We start from the raw sequence: 20,547 nt of genomic DNA on the forward strand, positions 1-20,547 counted from the left end.
AATATCAAAACCTACATATGTGAAGTAATGTGAATTGGCTTTTAAAACCTTCACATGTGAAGGAACATATATTACACTAACATTAGTGTCTCGAGCTACAAAAGTCATGTACTGTCAAAAGCCACATTTTTTATCAATTTATTCAGATTTGTAGTACTTAAATAATATTGAACCACACCAACGAGAGTCATGGTCAACGTGGTTCGTAAAACACCAGAATGATACACAGTGATGTATACTTATATTTTATGGTATTCCAGTGGTAATTTGGTAATGGTTAGATTAACACCACGCAGTTTAATTTTGTGTTGTTGTTTTCAACCAAACAAAAAGAGTTGCTTGATAATGGTGGTCTTCTATTTGTTGAAACCCTTTTTGTTTCTGGCCAGTAACGGTTTATAACACAGTCGGTGTTAAGTTAAATACCAGAAATATACAGTAGCATTAGGAATCATCTTTTGAATTGCTCAGTGTTTAATAACCATAGAAACAAACAACATGCTTAAACAAACACACCTTAGGATGTATTACTTAACAATCATCTGTGATATTCTACACACACAGGCCTATCGCTTATTGCACATGTGTACAGAGAAACACTGTAGACTGGGTTTTGGTTTGTTTTAAATTTCGCGAAAAGCTACCGGAGGGCTGTCTGCGCTAGCCGTCCCTAATTTAGCAGTGTAAGACTAGAGGAAAGGCAGCTAGTCATCACCACCCACCGCCAAACCTTGGGCTACACTTTTACCAACGAATAGTGGGACTAACCGTTACATTATAACCCACCACGGCCGAAAGGGCGAGCATGTTTGGTGCGACGGGAATTCTAATCCGCGACCCTCGAATTAAGAGTCGAATGCCTTAACCACCTGGCCATGCTCGGCCAATACAGACTGGGAGATGTTTTTTTTTTTTTTTTAACGCAGGCCTGTTTGTTGTTAAGCCTAAAATTACAAAATATGTCCAATTTTTAGCGCTAAAATCCCTTAGATTTACAGCTGAGCCACTGTGGGAGCTGCTTACGGAGGAATATTAGGTAATTAAAGTTTTTAAAAAAATCGCTACTTTATATAGACTAGAGAATAAAATGCACTGCAAAAACTGAAATTTAAATTAAGTAAAACGTACAAACTTTCTGATGTTTGTAAGTGGCACAATTATTAAAATGAACCCTTCTTTAACTAATAAACGACACAGAACGTGATGTAAGTGCCAAGATCAGCAGTCATAACACTAAAATACTATTAATCCGAAGACGAAGGTCGCCTTTTTTTTTTTTTTATCGACGCCAATAAAATTCGTATTTCATTTCAGACAAGATAAACAGTTTAAAGTTCACGGAGTTTCAGGCTTTTAGCGCCAACGCTTTTCAATATCAATGCAATATTTTAACTAGAAAATATCAATAACATAATACAATTACTTTCTTCCATACATCACCCCTTACCGGAACGAAGTTGTATTTATATTTATTTAAGCCTGTTATTTTATCAACATATATAAACGTCATAAAACGAGATCTTTGCATTGACAGTGTATGAGGTTGTCTGACAAATGCAACATTTCTGTAAGTTGAGTCTATATAGACAAAACGGAATCCTCAACAGGCACGGCACTTGATATTCTTTCAGGAAAAATTAGACTAAACACAGGTATAAGACTTTGGACAAAGTTGAATACATAAATCAAAAGGATTTGAGTTCCTGAATCCAAAACTGTAATTAGATCTTAAATCGACCAAGAGATGATGGAGCTATGAACTAAAACCTAAAAAGAGTCGTTATGCTGCGGCTGGAGAAAAAAACAAAAAAACTTTTAGATCAGTTTAAATCTAGAGTAAAACTGCACATCCCTGTATTTACTACAGCATCAACAACCCGTTGAAGCAGCATTTAACTCCTGAAATCTACAGATAAATAAAATAAACAGAGAATTGTCAGCTAGTTCTTATTGCTAAGCCTAAACTGACGACGTCGTTTTCAGAAATATTATAAATTACGAGGCTTATTTACTGTTTTTCTGTTCCGTAAATACCCTGCATTACGAAATATTTTATCTAATGACGAATGACTGCTTTATAATTTATATTTTTCCCTCAGTAAGTTGGGTTACCACAAGTAGGCTTATATCTTTGGATAGAAATGAAGATTGTATCGTGTTCCTCTAACGCGACATCATTAGTTCTTAAAGGTTCGATATCCTTTAAAAGGTATTTTTAATTATTGGCGAAATGCGTAGAAACTCTTGAATTAAGTGTTGTTGTTGTTGTTTTTTTAATACTTTTTGTCCTATAGTACGAATTTGTATTATTTTTTATTGTTCGGTATGGCTAGTATTTCCTGCATGCTGTCAAATTTTATCCATTTTTCCTCGTTTTATAAACAACGGGACGAATCTAGTTATTATGGTATTGTTAGTGCAAGGCTACAAGACAGGCAATTTGTATTCTGAAGAATCTAACCATGGATTATAGCATTGTAAAAACGTAAACTTATCGCTGGCCTACTACGAAAGACAAAATGGATTTATCTAAGGAATCTACATGATAAAAGAGCGATCGCATGCTTCTCTATTTGTCGTTTACTCTCAATAGTTTCAGAACAGTGTATGTTTATATTCACTTACGACACGTATGGGCATGTTTATTACCGCCAGGGGAACAGTATTTAGGGTTATCTGCCGATATAAAAAGACGGGGAACCACTAATAACCTTTAATGTTTACCTTTCACATCTTCGTTACAACTTGTTAATGAACAGTGTCAGTTAAGCACTTTGGGGTGTAGTGCTCTGGCACTTGAAATTAGGAATTAAAAACGAGGTTAGTGAACATGCAGAAAATTTCAAATCTGAGTAACGTGACAGCATTAAGCTTGTTACAGTGCAAAATACAAAAGTCATTGAACTATGGTGTTACACCACCATCTGAAGCATGCAAGTTAACATATTAAAAACTATATATATTATTCAGAATTCTTATGCATAGCTGCACAGAGTGTCTTTCTGCAACTAGCAGTCTACTAACTTTGAACTGACAAATATATGGGTGGGTATGCCTATATAGTTAGTCAACAACACCTACTTCCACCTCTTAGGTTATTCTTCTGTGGCTGAATAGCGAGATTTGACTGTCACTCTTATAGCCTGACCACAGCCTCAGAGCGAGAAGCGTTTTCTTTTTTTGTGGCAATAGAATGCGAGTATCCGGATATACTTCACACATCAAACTAAAACTAACAATTTACAATATCCGGATATATTTCACGCATCAAAATAAAACTAACAATTTACAATATCCAGATATAGTTCACACATCAACTAAACGTAATAAGTGACATTATCTCAATATAGTTCACACATCAACTAAACGTAACAAGTGACATTATCTCAATATAGTTCACACATCAACTAAACGTAACAAGTGACATTATCTCAATATAGTTCACACATCAACTAAACGTAACAAGTGACATTATCTCAATATAGTTCACACATCAAAATAAATATAACAACACTAAACTCTACACTTTCTCGTTTGATGTGGACTCATTGACCTATCTCGACCAACGTTCTAACCTACCAGAGAAAATATTCTTGTCTTAGTGTCATTCGGAGAAACTAAGTACCAATCACAAAGTTTTTATCTTCGAGAACAATACAGTATCAAGTTCTGGATGAGCACCTATTACGTACCTACCACATTTAAATCAACAGAATTAGGATTGCCCACATTACCACACTTCAAAAAACAGAACTAGGACTGTCCACGTTTCCACACTTAGATCAACAGAACTAGGACTGTCAACGTTTCCACACTTGGATCAACAGAACTAGGATTGTCCACATTACCAGACCAAAAATCAACAGAACTAGGGCTGTCCACGTTTCCACACTTAGATCAACAGAACTAGGACTGTCCACGTTTCCACACTTGGATCAACAGAACAAGGATTGTCCACATTACCACACTAAAATCAACAGAACTACGACTGTCCACATTACCACACTTAGATCAACAGAACTAGGGCTGTCCACGTTTCCACACTTAGATCAACAGAACTAGGGCTGTCCACGTTTCCACACTTAGATCAACAAAACTAGGACTGTCAACGTTTCCACACTTGGATCAACAGAACTAGGATTGTCCACATTACCACACTAAAAATCAACAGAACTAGGGCTGTCCACGTTTCCACACTTAGATCAACAGAACTACGACTGTCCACATTACCACACTTAGATCAACAGAACTAGGGCTGCCCACATTTTTAAACATACTTCTATTTCATGATTTTATTTTTATTCCACATAAACGTCCTAGGGCGGTTTTCAAGGTTCCAAATTTCTCTTAACAGCGTGTTAGAAGTATAAAATTAATTTAGTAGTTCCCAAAGGTCACTGGTTATTTAGAACTATTGTACGTTCACTTATATGTTTGTTTGTTTTGAATTTCGCCCAAATATATAGGAGGGCTATTTGCACTAACCGTCCTTAATTTAACAATATAAAACTAGAGGGAAAGCAGCTAGTCATCACCATCCACCGCCAATTCTTGGGCTACTCTTTTACCAACGAAGAGTGGGATTGAACGAAATTTGTAACGACCCTACGGCTGAAAGAGTGAACATGTTCGGTGTGACGGTGTTTCGAACCTGCGACATTCAGATTACGAGTCGAGAGCCCTAACCACCTAGCCATGCCGAACACATTCATTTATATTTCACCAAATCTATCTTTCGGCTGTCCTTCACGTGGTTAAAAGAAGCAAAACATGGTAATGGATAATAAACCAATCTTTATATGTAATTCAGAAACAGCAGACATGTATTCGCTGAGGTACGTAGGTTGATAGTATAAACTACTTAAACAATGCCTCGTCTTCAACAGACCCTGAAGATTAAAAATGGAGTCGTCAAATTTAAGGGGATATTCTTTATCAGTTATTCTCGTTACGCTGCAGCCATGTATATCTTTCGTTGGTTTCGAAACACAACACTGGTGCTTCTTTCTTATTAAAAACAATGCTCACAATGAGCTAGATATCTGTGATCTGACCACTGCTGGTATTGAAACACGATTTTAAGCGTGACAAGTACACAGACTTGCTGCTGCGTGTCTGTGTGTGCGACAGCCACAGTTTCAAGAGGGAAAACCTAGAAACCGACAATTTTGCACCCTTACTAAGTGAACCCTGAGGGTGTTCACCTAGGTATTATTACTTATTCATATGCGTGCTTGTGTGTATTTTCTTATGGGGCAAGCTAGTGAAAACCACACAGAAGAGACAGGTGACCGCTATAACTCTAAGAGGAAAGAATCTAGAAACCTGAAATTTTAAACCCATATTAAGCGGATCCTAGGTATTACTTATCTACGTGCGTGCGCACCTGCATATCTTTTTAATGAGGCTAGCTAGCGAATAACCATGTAGGAAAACGAAGTGGTTCCTTATATTGCGAAGAGAAATCACAGACATGCAGACACGCTATTTTATTATTACTAGCGTACAGCCCGTCAAAACTCACGATGCAAGTACCGCCATCCAATAGTATACCTTTAAGTATATCAGCTAGATTAATAACTTCTAATATATAGAAAAGCCAGTGGGTTTTAGTAACAGTTCCTTCTCAAATCTTACAATTAAACAGTGTATCATATAACTTACACATTACATAAATGCTTCGATTATGCTGTTTACACATAACACCTGATAAAACTTAGTTCTCCTGACATTAGCTATCCTCGATTTACAAGTTACAGCCAGTCACACCACCCGCCGCCAGCTCGTTAGCTACTTTAATCGCATAGTGAAATTTGACCGTCACACCCACAGACATAAACAAACAGATTTCAACAGTCAATCTGTGATGCTCTAAAATAAACTATAAATTATTCTGTACAATAAATAAAAATTGGAACGATATGCCTGTTATTAGACGAAGTTCACCTTTACAAAACAAGCCGACAACTAGAATTCTCTAGGCAACGTATATTGTTAATGAAATAATGGAGAAAAAGTGTTCAGTATTAGAAAAAAAAACAAATGTCTGTGACAAAACATTATATTACTTTGCAAAGCATCGCGAAAAAAGTCCTTAGTCAGGCAGTTTTAAACCGTGTTACCAAACGACGGAGCTCTGAGATAAATGTTGGTATTTGAAAAAAGAATTCAGAGCCATTCTATGTGACGCTATCCTGAGGCTAAAAATTATTTATTAATTATAGATAATACTTAGGAATTACGTATAGATAGGTCTACATTTCATTAGGTTTATATCCTGATTCGGCCCATGGAATGCTGGACCTTGCACACTTTTAAATCAAAAAATAAATGCGACAGTTTCGTTGGTCTAAAGAATCTCATGCAAGACAAAAGCAAGTCTACCTCAAGTTGAGCATGCGCATAAGAGGTTAAGTAATGATATCTGTTACCACCACCCATAATTAATATGTTTTCTGACTTAAAAATAATAATAAGCATCTATTATTCAGGCATCGCTTTCACATTCCCCAGATCTAAGTTCCCTCCATGATCAAAAAATAAACTGGCAGAAAGTTCTTATTAAAAAAACAAAGACAAGTAAAACTTAATGTCTACACACCTAGTTTGGACGCAATCACCCAAACTTGCGACTTGCACAGCATGTTTGAGATGATTAATCATGTGGGCAAAGAAATGAACGCGAATACTGCTTGCAAATATGTTAAAACAAGTCTGAAAAACACTCGAGGCCAGGCGCCCTAGTGACAGATTCGTGAATTGTAATACTAATTCTGATAAGGTATCCAAAATGTAACCCTTCAGTTTATCTTACTACTGCGGCAGCGATGTTCACTCGGGTTTGTTTCTACTATGACAACAAATATAATCACCACTCATCTTTGTGAACAAAGATTTCACGTTCCATTCGGCTAGAATATCGACACAAGTAAACAATGTTTAACGCAAAAATCAAACCTTCATCTATACCACTACAGTTTTAACTCTATTGGGAAAGAAATACTTTCTTATAAGTACGAGTAAAAAAATCTTCTAAGACACAGCTTATCCTTTAAGAGCCAACTACCAATCCCATTTAAGTGCACTGTTAAATTATTAGCAGATTTTAACTTAAACTATAACTGTGGGACCAAAAACCGGTCGATCACTCTAACTTGTTAATTACTACTCTCCTCTTGGATGCTTTTTGGCCCAGTGCCAACTCCACACTTGGGAACAATAAACCTTTAAGCCAATCACAACCTACTTTACGCGTGAATAGATGTTCTTCTATTTATAATTTGATAAAACTTTTCCCGCCTTTTTTCGAAGACAACCCAAATGATAGAAGGCTTAACTGAGCGGAGCACAACAGCTGCTACCATTTTATAAAATGACACTAGATGGCACTACTTCCTACAAAAACAGCTTGATCGTAAAAATTAACGAGGGGAAAAAAACACACCTGTAAATCACTATGTAAAAATCCCGATAATTTGACAACTTCAGTAAAGTAAGCAGTCCTTTCAACGGCAGTTACGAGTTCAATTTTTCGTGAAGAAACAGTTTCTTGTACAACATTATCAAAACTTCCATTCAAACAACGTAAATCGTGATGACGAGAAACTCGTTTGAAGTAAAGATGTATCCTCAAGACGCAGATGTGGGTATTAAAAGTTTAATTAAAATAAAGTACAGAACAACGTTTCGACCTTAGTTTAAAACAGTGAATTTAGAACAGTCTCGTAAGAGCAGTTTCTACAATACTATCTATTCAATGTTTTTGTTTTAAAGATTACATGAATTTAATAACAATAATTTGTTAAAGTTCTCTGGTAGTCCCACTGAAGATCTAAAGTGTTTATCTACATTTGATTACCGTAACATTCTACAAAATCTGCTGACTTTGTTTTTATTATCTTTATTATCATGGATATTTTCACACCCTTGAGAAAATAATATATATTTCCTCTCTTAGCTTAAAAAGTAAACTGTTTACAAAATTTTAAAAACAACAACCGTGGCAGGTATTTAGTTCAAGGAAAAGTTTTTCACTCTTCCAGGGCCCGGTATGGCCAGGTGGTTAAGTCATTCGACTTGTAATCCGAGGGTCGTGGGTTCGAATCCCTGTCGCACAAAACATGCCAGGCGTCTCTAATTTTCAAGTAATGATCAGAGGAAATTTAGTCATAAGCGTCCAATTGCCACTTTTGGTGAACTGTAATCGAACAAACGTTTATAACATATAACATTACAACTCACAACCATATGATGCGAAACATGATTTTTGTTTCGGTAATCGGATGAGAACCATGGACCCTCATATATCACTAGAACGCATGCTCAGTTTCAGAGAGGGGTCTTGTGTTATGACGGTCAAGTGTTCCAGTCGGATACTTCTGGGCATTCTGCTTAGTAAAGTTCTTCAACACTTAGACTAAAGAGAGTGAATATAAGATCAAAACCTAAGTTTAAAAACAAGTCTAAAAACTATGTTCTCTAACTTTCATTTAAAATAACCAATGATGTTATTAGCGCATGTGCACTACGAGAAGTGACGTATTCGCATACAAAGAGGAGTTAGATCGTTTTATAAAAACTATTTTGATTGCAGTAAGTCATGTGACAATACAACCACAGCTGATATAACATTACGGTGGAGTAAGTCATGTGATAATACAACCACAGCTGATACATAATATCACGGTGGAGTAAGTCATGTGGCAATACAACCACGGTGAAGTAAGTCAGGTGACAATACAATCACAGCTGATATAACACCACAGTGGAGTAAGTCATGTGACAATACAACCATGGCTAATATAACACCACGGTGGAGCAAGTCAGGTGACAATACAACCGTAGCTGATACATAACATCATGGTGGAGTAAGTCATGTGACAATACAACCATGGCTGATATAACATCCCAGTGGAAAGGAATTTATTAGAAATAAATTCTAGCATTTTCAGTGTTCCACAAATAAGGTGCTGCCATCAGAAATTTTGGGAAGGTTACATAAGTCTTTTCTTGCATATATGGGCTGGCATGGCCAGGTGGGTAAAGGTGTTCAACTTGTAATTTGAGGGTTGTGGGTTTGAATACCCCTCACACCAAACATGCTTGCCCTTTCAGCTGTGAGGGCATTATAATGTTAAGGTCAATCCTACTATTCATTAGTAGAAGAGTAGCCCAAGAGTTGGCAGTGGGTGGTGATGACTAGCTGCCTTCCCTATAATCTTACACTGTTAAATTAGGGACAGCTAGTGCAGATAGCCCTCATGTAGCTTTGCGTGAAATTCAAAAACTATAAAAAAAAAACAATTATTGCATATATTAATCATAAGCATGTGTTTAGTTTAAGAATCTAGAATTTCCAAAGTGAGGTTATCCTCTGTAATTATTCTTATTTAAGAACAACAGAATATGGATCAATTTAGAGCACCAGGTCCATACAAAAAGACATGAAACGAATTATATTCCAGCCACAGTAAGCGATATTCAGCATTTTATAATAGTTTTTTGTTTTTTTGTGTGTTTTGGAATTCAGCACAAAGATGCACAATAGACTATCATGTTCTGCACAACACGGGTATCAAAACCCAGTTTCTAGCAGTGTGAATCCACAGATATATCACTGTGCCACTGGGGGGCTTTATAATAGGTGAAATGTGTTTAGACTAAGCATTTACAATTTGCAAGGTGGGGTATACCTTGCACATAATGGCATTGAAAAGCAGCAGAATATAAATCATCTTGGAGATCTAGGGCCAACCAGAAAGATGCCTGCAACAAATCACACTCTAGCCATGATAAGTAAAGTGTGCATCTTGTAACAGGTAGGAATCCATGAATATGAAGGTTCACAACAAAAGCTAAACACATTTACCAAGCAACAGTATGCAACATAAATAAGACAAATCTCAATCTGTAAACAAAATACAAGTGACATGTACACCAGTTCATTTCATGTCATATCCATTAAACCATCAGTTACCTCAACCAGCTAGATAATGAAATGGATATTCATGCTATTTCATGCAAAGACATAATAGTCAATTCACCTGATGCAGTGTCCATGGATTTCTGATCGACTGACTGATGAAACTGACACTGGGAAATTATCATCCACATTCACTAGATACACTATGGAAAGCTTGCAGAGAAGAAAGGTGTGCATTGAACATGACAGTCTTATAAAACTGAATGTGCAACTGTAATGTACTTTGCAGCTACAACAAAACTACCCCAAGTTCCATTATTGCTGATATCTGTATCCAGCAAGAATTCCCAATCTTACATGGATATTCCAACACTGTAGCTTCAACTAAAGCATATTTTAGGAACTGAAATGTTTAATCACAGACTTCAATCCATCTAAAATGCGAATATTTTTATTGAGACCACACTTTGTGAAAATTAAATGAAAACAACAACTGTCTTTCTTGGCCATAGGTTGAAGATACTATTATACTACTGTAGGCATCATCTCTTCCCATTATATGGTCAAGGAATTCTACCTGCATATACATAAGCACAAACTTGCTGGCGTCCATTCACTGAATGTGCCAACCCTGAAGTTAAACAATGTATACAACAGTAAAATCAAATTATACAGTAGAAAATCTAACAAGTGATTAATTCTTCTGGAACTCCAAGAAGGAGTACCTGAAAGATTCAGACCCAATATGGTAATTCCTTGCTATGCAGTAAGAAGCATGTGCAACACAAGTTGAAGAACTTTTGGATGGGCAAACATAACATGTGGCACTTTTACAATCAGTAGCCAGTTGTTGTTATTAGTGATCCTCAGAACTCTTATGCAGAAGATACTTCATCACCAGGGTATTACACATACCTGAACTAATATACAACAGTGACTCTACTGGCTGCTTTCATATTGAGACAGTGTACACAGGGAAAAAAAGCAGCAAAGATACAAAAACTTCTGACATAAAGTTGTTGGTTCTCCAGAAGATAACTCTAAGTGTTGCTAGAGAATGGACAAGATAAAAGTTAGATGCTAATCATTATTAATTACTTAACCAAGTGGGCAAAAGCTTATCCATTGGGTGACACCTTAGTACCCATCACTGATATGCTGGATATCATAAATGGACACATTTGTAGAAATCTGCACACACAAAGAAACTTCCAAAAGGTATTCTACAAGTTTTTTCAGTTGTTAGATGTGGTGAGAAAACCCACTTCATCTTAACATTCCCAGTCTGACAGATTAACAGAATGAATAATAGAAACTATAAAGATGTTTGCAATGTTTCTTAATCCAGGCAGAACCGAGTGGGATGGACAACTGACACATGTCATAATGGTGGGTCTTGCCAAACATGCTCACATGGTTGAGAAATCATTTCCTGTGAATTTGATGTTTGGTCTGCCCCTACAGCAAATGTGCTATAATGTCCACAATAATATGTAGAGTCAGGGGCACAGACAGACATAAATTTAGTTACATATTGTGGTTCCTTCTCTCCTACTAGTGAGGGTCCCTAAGAAAGTTGTGAAATGTAAGCCTGAAATGGTACCTTCTGATGAGTTTTATGATAATACAAACATAAAAATGTACATTTTGATCACTGGCAATGGTTTCTAAACAATAGGTACTGATAAGCCTATTAATTATTATGTGAAGGTTTTTCTATTAATTGTTATTTAATAAAATATAAACTGATGTAACCAAATTCTTCCTAAAGAAGGGTTTATAACTCAGACTGTATATTAGAGATGTTTTGAATCTTGAATTTTCATTGTTATGCACTGGGTATGTGTACATATAGCTAGCAACGTCCCTCGGGGTAGTTAAAACTGGCACACATGAATCTTCACATCAACAGCTAAGAACAGTTGCAATATAACAGCAAATATATTTAGATAAAACAGTTGAGGAAGAAACTGTTGTTTGTTCAAGAACAAAGCCACTTTGGGCTATCTGCTGAGTCCACTGAGGGGAATCAAACCCCTAACTTTTGCATTGTAATTCCATAGACTTACCACTGTATCAGCAGGGGACTAAACTGATGAGTCCAAGGATAGCTGGAGCACTGTTTCATATCTCAATTCAGCCAATGGAAGAAGATGCTGGTCACATGAGAGGGTCAGAAAAGGAACTGAACAAGAATTCCAAAGACTGGCCAAGATACCTGTCTCATCATCATTATGGCTGGGACCAGCAGTTAGGATAGTGGGTCATTTGGTGGTCTAACTACTTCCTTATTTTCTGAACAATGTAGTAGTTTTTATGGCAATATGTCTGTATAAGGTTTTATGCCAGTTACTCAATTATTATATTTAAGACTGCTGATGCTAGTAGATATAAAGCCAAGAACATCATCAATTTGTATAACAAGAGATGACTGGTTGGAGTTTGAAAATTAAACTGAAAGGACATTTTGGGCTAAAAAATAATTTTCAGTGGTGATATGGTTGTAGAGTGACATCTTGAGAGAAACATTCACACTAGCTGGCAGTGTAACAGCACTTTCTAGGCACATAACTATGACAATTCATGTTATTAATTGTAATGGCTAGAACATATACAACTGTCAAAAAACATTACATTCCTTACTTATCAAGTACTTGTGGTAGTTTTTGCAGTGAACATTTGTAGAACGTTTAGAGCAAAAAATCATCTTAACTTGTGTGAAAAAGACACAAGTACATAAGTGCTATATGTGCAGTGAAGGAGCTACTTTCTTCTTAAGACAGAATATTGATCATATAGTTATCAGTCTGTGGGAAAATTCCTTGTTTCACTGGATTTTGTCTGCATTGATTTCTCTGTCATGACAACTGTAGTGAGTAAATCAAACCATAAACAATGATACAAAAATGTGATACCTCAGCTCCTGGTAACCCTGACAGAAAATGTATTCTACTGCAGAATATCATATCTAATCAGTTTCAGTTTTGGTTAGAGTATGTGTTAATGTATACTGTGGTAGATGGCAAAAATATCAGTGCTAGTTTAAAAGTTTTATTTAGATTTAATTCAGCTGATGACTTTGTTTCATGAAGCCTAAACAATGTGTTGAGTTCAATGGCTTCAAGGTGACAGCACGTTTCAGTTACCACAGCTATCAAGACATTGTCTAGCAGAAGTAGCTGGTTTTATTTGCAGAGTTACTATAGAGCTCCAAATAACCATACATGTAAATTATTTATTTTCAGGTACTTTTCCATTCTGTACAATACTTATTTGGAACTGTACAATTATTAAAATTTGTCCAACAAGACAGGGAAATTTAACAATACTGGTTATTTGACAGCGATCTTGTCCATCTCACTTCCTCAGTGAATCTGCAAGTGAGCATTTCTTTCATTAGTCAAAGCAGTTCAACCAAGTGCAAGCTAGGCCGTCCAATTATAGTACTTTTTGGCCCTTCAAAAGCCATGCCGTAAAGCAGTGTATAAGCTTCAGCTTATTTGAAACTGAAAATAGAAGCATTTCCATTGAACATAAGGGAAATTGGCAGGTTACCAGTCCATAATGAGCTAGTTTGCTTACATCATTGATAACATTAACATTACAAAATGTTTACTTTATTATCAGAGAAAATTAAACTTAAGCCAAAAATGCTCCAAATAAACTTGTTTAAAGACAAATGTCACTTCCATTTCCTTTTGTATTTTATACAAATGAATGTGGTAGTATCAATACTACCACCACAAGCATGAATACATAAAAGTAATCCACACAGAGTACAGAGGGAAAAAAAAACCTCCATTTCTCCACCCTATACTATTATTCAGGGCTGCACTATTATTTGGAACTGTATAGTAGTGGCATACAAGCTGTAGCAAGTCTGTCTAAAGCATTATAAAATGTGACACTGAGATATATGTATGTGGTAATACAAATATATATTTGTGTGCATGTAGGGTATGATATATGTGCCAAACTTTACTTGAAAGTTGTAGGCAAAAAAAAAGAAACAACTACCAAGCATGACTGAGCAAACATGTACTGTTTAAACTTTGTTACATTATGATTTTTGAAATTGTAAAATTACAAAATTATACAGGTATTTCCATATATACTTACTGAGAATTTATAATCAAACTAGTAGGTAGGTGCCACTCCTACCCCATTGATTACATGCTTGTAGTGTGTGATGTTGCTAGTGCATTTGAAGTTACACAGAATCATTCATCAGTGTCATATAAATGAATCAACTATACAGAAAACACAACTGTCATGTGAAACAGAAATGAAAATAATACACATGATCTGAACAGTAAGGCACCAAGATGTGAAGTAAACTGTGACAAGTAACTTGTCAAACACAGGAATGTACAGTGCATCTCATAATTTTGTTAATGCTCAGGATAGAATGTTTTCAGCTTTCATATTGAAATACTTGTTATGTAGTGGAAAATGTAGTTTCTTTTTTATTTTATTTTGTTGAAAGGGTGAGTTTAATTAGGCACTTTCATTATATTAATGACAAACAACAGTTTGATGTGTTTGGAAATAGTAGTAAAGGATATTTTCAATGGAACCAAATCAAAATATACAGTAATGGGTAAGAAAATATACAAACAGTAGCCTATTTGCCATACCAAAAATATACCAAGTTTGCATAAGTTTCATTTTGTTATGATTTAATATCTTCAATAATATAAACTTTCATTTTTTCACATTTATATCAGAACAAGGTGCAGTTGGAAAAACATATTTGGCTGTGAGTGTACATCCTTGGGCAGACAGCAGCTTGTGTGACACTGATTTGAATTTGCCTGACATGTATTACACTCGTATCTGAAAAGAAGTCTAGTAAAAGCAAGCCATTTGCATTAATGAATTACAATGATCAAAATTAGCATCACTTTAAGTTGCTTGAAAGCAGAACCAATGTTCACAGTTTTACCTTCTCTCTTTCCCAGTGGACCCAGGTTATTCTAGATAATAATCGGAATGTGTGAGGGCTCTGTTATATGAGGAAGGTGGTCATGTTAACTATTGTTTTGACAACAGTTTGTAGTAGAGCTATATACTGTTCAACTCTTGACCAACCATAACTCAGTTGAATACAATCAAATCCTTAACCCTTCTAGCTGTCTTCACTATTTAACCTCCAGTTAAAGTATAATGTTCATCTTTCCTGTTTGTACCCTTTATTCTCACAATCATCATGGATGAAAACTATTTTGAGAGTTTTTTCTGGTGACTTTGAAGGAGGACTACCCATGTTAATAACTGGGTCAATGTGCACGTCATGGTCATTTACATTAAAAATTAATATAACTTTATTTTCAGTTTATGACAAGAAGCTTACCATCAAAACAGTTGATATTATCTAAGTTTTAATTTCAAAAGTAACTATCTAAATAATTTCTCAAAACTAATTTGTCTTTGCCGTATGATGAACTTATCCTCTAAATTGGCTATTTTCAATTTTCTTTAAATTCTTATATGAATTTGTGAGTGTTCATCTACTTATAAATACACATATTATAAATATCAACAAGCTAGAACATAAACTTAGGAACACCAGCATTCTGGGTTTATTAAGATTTAAAACAAATATCAAACCAATATGATATGTTCCTTTCAGTATCTGCCTGTCCTTCAAAAAGTGTCAATAAATCAAATGTCAGGTGTGTCTGGGGTAGCTCTTATCCCCCACCTACAAGATCCACAGGAAACATCAATAGCTAGATGCATGAGAAGCTGTGATATAACACATTTTATGGGAGGAACCATCAAGAGTAAGAAGTGTCATCACTCATAGAACAAGAAGGTAGTTCAATAAAGAGTATAATCCAACCAGACAAAGTAGAAGGAAATAAATTATTGAAAAAGAGGAATCTAACAAGAAGAAGAGATTTTGATGATTGTCTTGAAAGCAGACAGTCCAGATAAGATAACAAGAAACAGCCTGTACAGGACACAAGCTGGGTTGGAACAATGACACAGGGAAGAAAGGTAAGCTAAATTTACCAGGAAAACTTTCAATCAGACTACCAAGCAGCGAAGTGTCAGGCAAATAAGGAACAATACTAGCTTGTCCCTGTGGTAAAAAGTATGGGAAGCTGCTTTCAATGTCAGAATAACAGTTCCCACAAGCAAGAGGAAGAAGAAAACATATCTGTACTGTAATATAGTAGAGGTGACAAATGGCAAATGGTTTGAAAACAAGACAGAGTTTTTTCAGTCCAAAGGAGAAACTCTACAAGGAAGATAACTAGTGAAAAAGGCTTAGAAGAGATCTATAAGTCCTGGAGAGTGTCCACAGAAGAAACATAAGTTGTGTACAAAATCATCCTGAAATGGTGATAGCAGAAATTAGAACAAAGTTTTTATGCATGTTAAGAATACAAAACAAATTGGTTGCAAGGTTTCTATTGAATGTGATGGTTGAGCTTCTCAATTTTCTCTCCTGTTCATACATGAAAAGATATTATATAGGCAGCATTGGAATTGGCCTGAATTCTGTAAATATCAACCCTTTGGTGGTAAGTTGAAATAATGAGGGATTAAAAATAGATAAGCCACCAGGGGGAGACAAATTTTCTCCAGGATTTTAGAGAAGACTTGATATGAAAGATTCTTTAATTTCTGACAGAAAAATAAAAATTGAGTAAATGCTTTATGATTGAAGAGTTGCTTATGTTACTCCAATTCTTAAAGGAGTAATAAGAGCTACCCTGAAAGACCAGACGATTCCTTGTTGTCCAAACATTATTCCACAACACCTTTATATAACGTTCAAAGTTTTAAAACATGTTACACATTACACCATTTTTCATTAAAAGACAAGACACATGTAACAATAATATTTTACTAAGGATGCACACATACCATATATATGTATACAACGTGAGGTACACACATACTTAGCAATGATTGCAGGTTTTCAAATATTCATACTGTTTCCTCCACATGTTGTATTCAAACTCTATGGCAAACATTTTCTTCTGAGGTTCAGGAACAGAGAGAGAAAAAGAAAGAAAAAAGAATAAAAATTATGAAACATGATTGATTTTATTAAAAATAATAACTTTCTGGAAAAAATATTTAAAATCATTTTATACTGAATTTTAAAGACAGCTTTCTTTAAACAAACATATTATCTAAAACTAATTTTATCTCTATATTTTTTATTCTAGTCTACATTTTTGGTTAACAAATACTTTTTTGCTTCAAGTTTGCTGTGAACAAGAAATTACTTCAGTTTACAATGCAGCATTATTTCTTAATTGAATTAAGTAAAGAACTTTTTATTTTAACACAAATGAATAAAAGGACAATTTAGTTTACAAAAGCTGTTTCTTTACACACTCACTTCTATAGAAAAAGGAAGTAAACACTTAAATCGACACTTTATTTTTTTAGGAAACTGTGAAATTCTCTGTTAATCTATTGTAAGAGCCAGCAAACAGCATCTCATTCTATAAACTAACTACCCCACAACTGCTTTAACTAAACTTTGGCCTATCTTTTATTCAAATCCTTAACTCGAGTCCTTCTATCTTACTGTCTTCAGAATTGAAGTTTATTTGAAAATATCCAATCAAGATCATTCATGATCGTATAGATTTACAATGATGTCCAAACACAGAAAACCTTTTAAAGTTAAAGCTTTTTTTTTTCATTCAAACAACTTTCAACAACACATTAAGGTGTACATATTCATACTGTTCAAGAGTGTACAGTATTATGAGTATTCTAACCTACAAAAGAATTTAAATGATACTTGTAAAAATAACACACATATTTAAACTTTTTTAACCACCAGTTATGTGAATATTTTCCTACATTTCAAATATTCTGAAAAAAATATGTAACTAATTTTTCTCCTTTTATTTACAATCAAACAAAACATACTGACATGTAAAAGTTGCACATCACACAATGGTAACAGATAATGTTTTATATAAATTTATTCCAGTGCCTTTAAAAACTTTAAATTCTTAATATTTTCAAAAGTTTGTAAACATAACCACATAAGTATAAAAAAGTTTAGTAAGTGTTTTCATTTGAGGTTTTCATAGCAGAACTACTACACATCAGTAACTTTTTATATAAAGGACAACATAAACTTTTGTAAGTCACTAAGAATGGAATATTTCACTCTTGGAGGTACACAGACAACTCTATTGATAGAAATATAAATCTGAATTTCATGGATTTCATTTAAAAAATTATATATATATATATATATTTTTTTTAAACATGGACAGTTGTACATAACAAATACAAAACACTGTCAAGCCATATGTAACTTATATAATTTTTTGAAATTTATGGCAAAGAAAAACATAAATAAATAAAGGTTCTTTCTTTCTTGCCTTTAACATTATAGAACCAAAACCTTCAACATATACACATCAGTACCACACATCACTTCCAAACATAAGAAACTATACATTATCAGTACTACTGTATCTTAACACACTACAGTACCATTAATGATGCTAATAAATGGTTTCACTGGGTATATAGTAACTTACATACTACATATTATTGTATTATTTGTTGTTTAGTAATAACGTATTTTGGTCTAACAAACCTACAGAATACTAAATCTCCAACTTCACATCTTAAGTTAATGCATTATGGCACTGTATACTCCTAGACAGAGCAAGATATTAAATTAGCAGCACTATTTAGTAAGCTATTTCTAATTCTGCTTACACAGATAGTTTCTGTTATAACAAATCTTTATTAATAATTGGTCTAGTAGCCTTATAAATCTAGAACTTTGCCAGTCTTAGAGCATTATAAAACATCAAAACACAAATATACAGTTGTTATACATCTTTTAAAAATACAAATTTCAGCAATATTTAGGGATTCAGTTTTTTCTATCACTTGTTTTCACAGTAGTGTTCTTTTAAAAAATTAACTTGCCCAGTGGAATATTTCTAAATGAAACCTCCTCTTGAAAATAGGAAGATTCATTTTATTTAAAATGTTTTCATCTCATATCAGTAATATTAATAGTTTAAATGTCTGTAATAGCATGGAGCTGACTTCAGCATTTGATTCTGAATCATTATAATTGTTCCTATATTTCAAAATGTCTCTTTGAAGATTTTTGTACTTATTAATAAATATTTAATGTCATCATTAAACTCTCATTGTTAATCAACTAACTGAAATTCTGACTAATAAAGAACATTTGCTTTACTGTACAATTTTCATAATTAATAAAATCGCAAGTATAAATAAGTAAAATAAGAAATAACCGTTCAGTTGATAAATGTGGACAGAGTAAGTTGGCGGTTCTACCTGGGTAACGTAACATTAAAATTATGCCTATAAATTATAACACAGAGAAGATATTGTAAATAGGCCTACCTTGAAACCTTGCGATAAATGGAACCTGGTTTAGAACCAGGTTAGAATTGAAGTTCCAAATTAAGTTAATTCACAAAATAGGAGAGTCTGAACATGTTATTATTAAATTTTATGACAATTTCTATCGAACATACATTTTATTCACTGATTTTTGTAAAGTAATATATTAAATAATAAATGTATAATACTAACAGTGAAAATAAATAAATAAAACAAAATCACAGCCAACAGAAACTGAATCTCAGCAAAGTAATTTACTAATCTATGAAAAAAAACATTTCGTTTCAAGCAATAATAGCCTTCATTTCTGATTTTTCAAAAAGGGCACCAAAACGTATATAAAAAAGTATACCTTAACTTACTTTCACTATGCATTTCTCCAGTGTAACAACCTTTCTGCTTCAGTGTAAATTGAAAGCGTTTTAAAAATTACATTTACCTTTCGCTTTTTTTTTTACTAAAAATGCACTAGATTTCACTTTTTTCTTTAAGTAAAAAGACATAAAATATTATAATTATTAAGTCATAATTAGGGTTACGTTGATTTATAACAACTCACTAGGTTATCTTGTATTACAATATATGTATATATTGGGAGCGAGTAACGCCTCTTTGTAATTAAAATAATATAGTTCAAATCCCAAATTTCATTTGCAGTATTCGTCTTTAAAGGCCTAAACCTATTTGATTACGTTATATCATAAACAATATAATTTAGGACAAAGGTAGAGTTCTTTGAATCTTATTCATATATCATTTAATCATAATATTTACATCGAAAAGAACTACTGACTTCTTTTACTTTTAAACTTGACAATGCACGTTAATTACTTAATTGCGAAAAAAAAGAGTGGAGCTATAACTTTGAATTGTGTGTTTGTTGTGTTGGGATACTTTCATTTATTCTACTACTGCTTTTCTAGCTAGTTTATAATAAATAGTTGTTACATTATGTTTTAAGAGAAAGGTATTTTTTAATTATCTCTTTTAAGTAAAATCTTTATATATCACTAAGCAAATATCTTCGATTTACGGAAAACTCTGCCATCTAGTGATTCGTTTTAATACTAATAACTAAACATCAGGAAGGAGTAACTTTCAACAAAATTTACATTATATTATAAAAACATTAACTTCATCATAAAAGATCTGCGTAAGCATTAGTCTAGAGTTGAGCTTCGATACTTCTATTCATATATAACACAGTGTTCAAGCGTTTTTCAATGACTTTAATACATATTCTA

General features: G+C 34.0%; 1 protein-coding gene across 7 annotated transcripts in view; it reads right to left on the minus strand.

Annotated features, from left to right (window-relative positions):
• LOC143252457 (serine/threonine-protein kinase tousled-like 1) overlaps positions 1-19,898 on the minus strand; it is a 74,458-nt gene extending 54,560 nt beyond the window's left edge. Inside the window, exons 1-2 of one of the 7 annotated variants that reach the window (XM_076504610.1) lie at positions 19,666-19,898; positions 16,837-16,917 (exon numbers count right to left, since the gene is read on the minus strand). The gene's annotated coding sequence lies outside the window, so the exon portion shown is untranslated. Of the gene's footprint in view, positions 1-16,801; positions 16,918-19,303; positions 19,331-19,655 lie in introns of those variants that run through there. The other 6 variants (XM_076504606.1, XM_076504609.1, XM_076504608.1 and 3 more) reach the window with 6 other exon arrangements.
• Between the last annotated feature and the right edge of the window lie 649 nt (positions 19,899-20,547).

Source organism: Tachypleus tridentatus, chromosome 6 (assembly GCF_004210375.1).
Source record: "Tachypleus tridentatus isolate NWPU-2018 chromosome 6, ASM421037v1, whole genome shotgun sequence".
In the NCBI taxonomy this organism is placed as follows: domain Eukaryota; kingdom Metazoa; phylum Arthropoda; class Merostomata; order Xiphosura; family Limulidae; genus Tachypleus; species Tachypleus tridentatus.